Below are 6,000 nucleotides of genomic sequence, written 5' to 3'. Positions count from 1 at the left end.
CTGGATTGAGTGGCAGATCTACTTTTAGTTCTTCAAGGAATCTCCATACTGTTTTCCATAGCAGTTGTACTAATTTCCATTCCCACCAGCAGTGTAAAAGTGTTCTCTTTTTACTGCATCCATGCCAACGTCTATTGTTTCTTGACTTTTTAATTATGACCATTCTTGCAGGAGTAAAGTGGCATCTCATCGTGGTTTTGATTTGCATTTCTCTGATGATTAGTGATGTTATTTTTTCATATGTTCGTTGGCTGTTTGTATAACTTCTTTAAAATTCAATCAGAAAAAATGGGTTTAATTTCTTTAGATTTATTCAAATCGTTGATATAGTTTTATATATTATTCACCAAAGGATTTCACTAAGGTAATTGATTAGTATTTTACTTTGGATTCCACCTCAAGCAAACTGTGAAATAAGGATTTGAGCGCAAGTTGTGCATTTGGGAAGTGATCACAGGAGTAGAGGAACTGAGAAAATGAAACAAGAACAAAAAAGGAAACCTAAAAAATAAAATAAAGTAAAATAAGTATGGGGACACCACTTCAGGTGAATGCAAACTGCTATGGATCATCCTTTCTGATGAGGATACCAAAGGCATTGGCCAGATCAGTGTCTGAATGTCAAGTGTCAGAGGCTGTATTAATCTGTTTTAGGAAGATGCCACATATATATAGCATGGCAGTTGTGGCTGAGGCCTCCCTTGGTTACATTCACAGTAGTCCACTATAATCCTCCATATTCCACCTCCATCTGTTTTTCTTTTTAAAAGAAGCCATGTTGATGAGTTAAATAGAGACATTATGGAAAACATTACCTGTGTATCCTGTAAGTCTCTGAGAGTATTGTTAATAACTGCCTGCTGCCTTATTTGTGATATTGCTTCCAATTTGCTGTCTTGGCTGGTTGCAGAGAAAGCAGTAGTTTCATGGGCTTCCACTTGCCCTCTCCTACTAGTATATCACTTACCTCACAAGTCAGGAAACCAAAGGGAGGGTTCTGTGACCACGTAAGTATGTCCATCTTGGTTATACACTCAGAGACTGGAATAATATGAACAGGTTGAGTCTGTGAACCCACTGTGAGATGGATTTGGTCCAAGATTCCATTTATTGTCTGTCTTCTGTTTTGTCCTCAATATAACTGAGGAGCTATGAGAGTATTTTGAATCTTCTGGTATTGGAAGGAGTTCAGGTTCATTATTTCATTGTAGAGTTTCATTCCTAGGTTCTCCCTTCTAGAACCATTCCTGATACCAACAATCTTAGATTAGGTACCAAACGCAGACCCTGAGATATGAATTTGAGTTCAAATGGTCTTAAGAAACACAGTGAGTGATATAGTTTAGCTATGTCCCCACCTAAATCTCAACTTGAATTGTATCTCCCAGAATTCCCACGTGTTGTGGGAGGGAGCCAGGGGGAGGTAACTGAATCATGGGGGCTGGTCTTTCCCATTCTATTCTCATGATAGTGAATAAGTCTCAAGAGATCGAATGGGTTAATCAGGGGTTTTCACTTTTGCTTCTTCCTCATTTTTCTCTTGCTGTCGCTATGTAAGAGGGGCCTTTTGCCTCTCGCCTTGATCCTGAGGCCTCCCCAGCTGTGTGGAAATGTAACTCCAATTAAACCTCTTTTTGTTCCCAGTTTCGGGTATGTCTTTATCAGTAGCGTGAAAATGAACTAATACAGTGAGATAGTGGAGAAGCGAGAACATCAAGGTAGAAATGTAAATAAAAGACATGTTAATGTGTTAATGAATGGGCAATTGAAGCTTGGTTCTGCTGGGAACCCTCAAAGTTCCTGTCTAAGTCACACCTCAGAATAGTTCCAGAGGGACAAGAAAGTTGGGATATTTATTTTCCAACCCACATCTGTCAGTGGTTGAGAGTTGCTCCCGGGGGTATTAATTCCTAGGCACTTCTGGCCTGCCAGCATGTGGATTGAGTACATGTCTACAGGCCGATAACAACCTTAGTCAGAAAGGGGAAGCTGCATAAGATAGCAAGTCATTGGAGTGTTTGGGATTTGTTCACCAAATCTACAGGCAGAAACTGACAAACTGACTCTAAAATTAGTATGGAAATAAAAAGGACCTAGAATGCCTGCAACAGCTTTGAAAAAGGAAAAAATAGAGAACTAATATTTTCTGATGTCAACATTGACAGTAATCAGAATACTGCAGTACTGGCATTAAGACAGCCAAATCTATGGAACAGAACAGAGAGTCCAGATGCAAAAGTAACGACAACTGATCTTTGACAAAAGGGCAAATGCAGTTTAATGGAGGAAGGATAGTTTTTTTCAATAAATTATATTAGAATAATTGGATACCCATATACCAAAAAAACTTGAATACATATCTTGTGCCTTATTAAGTAAATTAGCTCAAAATTATTGACCTAAATGTAAAACCTAAAACAATAGCAGCTCTTGAAGAAAATATAAGCAGAAATGTTTGTGACCTTAGATTAAGCAGAGATTTCTTACATGACACCAAAAGTATTATCCATTAAAAAAAAAATGGGCTGGGCGTGGTGGCTCATGCCTGTAATTCCAGCACTTTGGAAGGCTGAGGCGGGTGGATCACCTGAGGTCAGGAGTTAGAGACCAGTCTGGCCAACATGGTGAAACCCCGTCTCTACTAAAAATAGAAAAATTAGCCAGGCGTAGCGGCGGGTGCCTATAATCCCAGCTACTTAGGAGGCTGAGGCAGGAGAATTGCTTGAACCCAGGAGGCCGAGGTTGCAGTAAGCCAGGATCACGCCATTGCATTCTAGCCTGGGCAACAAGAGTGAAACTCCATCTCAAAAAAAAAAAAAAAAAAGAAACGAAATAAGAAAAAAATGGATATACTGAACTTCATAAAAATATAAAACTTCTCTTTAAAAGAGATTGAAAGACAAATCACAGACTAGAAAAAAAATTACCATTTACACATCTGATAAACAACGTCTACCCAAAATATATAAAGTCTCAAAACTCAACAATAAGAAACCCTCAATTTTTGAAAATGGGCAAAAAAATCTGAACAGACACTTCATCAAAAAGTACGTGGATGGTACATAAGCCTATGAAAAAGATGATTAATATCATCAGTCATTAGAAAAATGCAAGTTAAAACTGCAATGTGATTCTACTACATACCTATTACAGTGGCTAAAATTAAAGGACTGACTATAACAAGTGCACAACTGTAGTAGAACAGGAACTCTCTTCAATCAATGGCTGATAAGAATGTTTGGAAAACATGTGGGCAGTTTTTAAAAAAAGTTAAAGATATCCTGACCACATGATCTAGCCATTTAACTCTTACAAAAAAAATAAATCAACACATATCTTCATTTGAAGATCTGCACGTAGATGTTCATAGTAGCTTTACTTATAAAAATCAAATACAATATAATCAGCAATAAGAAAGAGTGTACTCTTGATGCATGCAACAATACAACAATTTTTTACTCCATCAAAACTGTTTTACAGCTTGATAATATTCCACGTTTCTTAATGTAGAGATAGAGTCATCTCACAATAAAGTGGGCATCATTTTATAATGTTTATATAATCTAGAACAGGGGTTGGCAAACTTTTAATGTAAAGGGCCAGATGGTGTTAGTCACAACTGTTCAACTCTGACTCTGTAGCATAAATGCAGCCATAGGCAATAGACAAACACATTGGTGTGGCAGTGTTCCAGCAAAATGTTATTTGCAAAAACCAGCAGTAGGTGGATTTGGCCTACAGAATGTAGTTTGCTCACCTCTTGTTTAGACCATTAGAACTAGTGTCAGTCTTTCAATGTTTTCTAATTTTTTTTTTTTTTTTGAGACAGGGTCTTGCTCTGTCACTCATACTGGAGTGCAGTGGTGCAGTCATGGCTCACCACAACCTCCTGGGCTCAAGTGATTTTCCCACCTCAATTTCTTGAGTAGCTGGGACTACAGGCACATGCCACCATGTTTGGCTAATTTTTTTGGGTATTTTTTTGTAGAGACAAGGTTTAGCCATGTTGCCCTGTCTGGTCTTGAACTCCTGGGTGCAAGCAGTCTGCTGTCCTCAGCCTCCCAAAGTGCTAGGATTACAAGTGAGGCAAGATGCCCGGCCTGTATCCCTGATTTAATGTGTTTGGATCTGAGTCCTCTTGGCCATTTGCCTAACATATTGATCCTGGATATTAGGGAAGATATCAATGGACCAGCCATCTCTGTGATGCCAAGAAGCTTGGGGATTTAGTTATCTGGGGAATTTTAGTGTCGGGGAACAGGTTCTTTATCCCACAATGTGCTAAAAGCCCATGAGAGGTGTGGTGGGTTAAGTATTACTGAAAATTCTTTGTCATCTATCTTTCCCTGTGCACCACCTGATGAAAAGGTAGAGTTTATTTTTTGCTCCTTTTGAATCTGGGCTGGCCTGTGACTCTTTTATCCAATACAATGTGATAGAAGGGTTGCTATTCCAGTTCGGGGTGTAAACCTTAAGAAAGTCTCAGAAGTTTCTGATTTTGTACTTTCAGGTACCCTGAGTCAGTATCTAAATGGTCTGCATACCTTATGAAGACACTATAAGGAGGGATAACATGGTGAACACAGGTGAAGGGCTAGAGGCCTGAGACTAGATGGGGAGGGAGGAGCCAGCCATGCCAGCATCCAGGGCAGAACTCAGCATTCCAGCATCTGTGCAGAGGCCTCAGTCAGGCCACAGTTAACTGCAGGCCCAGCTAGCATTATGTGGAACAGGAGAATTGCCCAGATCATCCCAGTCAACAAAGATAATGAAATTGTTTTTGGCTATTAAGTTTAAATACATGAAATAAGGAGATAAAAATATTGACTGAGACTCTGTCTGAATGGATTAGTTTAGTGATCCTCAAAAGACTCTTTTTTAATGCATGTAAGTGTCCACAAAATAAGTATGATGGTTTCCAGGTCCAAATATGATGGAAAACTATTTTGTGAATCAGAATTACATTGGTTTATTTACTGTAGAACTTCTCAGAGTCTAACATTTAATAATCATAAGCATTATAAAAACTCCAAGAGGATGAAAGAGTTGCCTGTAACATTTTTTAAAGTGTGTTTATTTACAACCCGAGGAAGGATTCCTAGAAGAGATGATGTCTAAGCAGTGTCCCAACCATGACATAAAGTCTTCTAGATACTGGACAAGATCATCTTAAAGCTTATTTCCAGCTCCAAATGTTACTATTACCTTGAACCCATTATAAAATGGCCTCTGTTAGTACTATGAGATCTGTAACACAAGAAGTGGAACAAACACATGAAGTTCCTGTTGGAAATTCAAACTTCTCATGTAGCCTTCACTCAGTTCTACTCATTATGGATAAAGGCTTCTGCTTTGAGTCACCTAAGTACTTTTGACCCCAAACTTAATCAATGCCTTGAAGTGAAAATGTGGTGTCAGGCAATTTCTATTCATGAAACCAATCAACCAACCAACCTATATCATGACTTAGTGATGTGAGACCTCAGCAAAAACTTTATATGAACTACATTTGTCTCATTTGTATCTTCTCATATCTGTCACATAATTTCCTCTGTCCAGTGACACTGGTCTTTTGATTTGAAAGTAGTCTCAGTTGTCTTTTCTTTCTTAAACTAACAAAAATAAAAGTGAAAGAATCAACATGATCCAATCTCATCTGTCTGTTGGGACATATCTTTGTTGCTCTACTTGGGATCTCAGCACCAAAATTCTTGAATTACCTGTCTACACAGTTTGCATTTCTCCCCTTCTCTTTTCATTTATACCACAATCTACTGCAATTTGCCCCTTCTCTCATTCTCTCTCAAAACTGGAAACGTTCTCCAAGTATTTGTACTGAATCTCAAACTTTCAGTTCTTACCTGTATACAAGGTGACTGAAAGTAAGGGGAGCTCCCATATCCATTCATCTTTTCCTCCTCCGACCCATAAGCCCAATACCTGACCTCCAGACCTGAACAACTAACAACCTATTTCTACCTTGATATCATAAAGTATAAA

This window comes from Callithrix jacchus, chromosome 4 (genome assembly GCF_049354715.1).
Source record: "Callithrix jacchus isolate 240 chromosome 4, calJac240_pri, whole genome shotgun sequence".
NCBI classification, from domain to species: domain Eukaryota; kingdom Metazoa; phylum Chordata; class Mammalia; order Primates; family Cebidae; genus Callithrix; species Callithrix jacchus.
Note: the sequence above shows the minus strand (reverse complement) of the source record.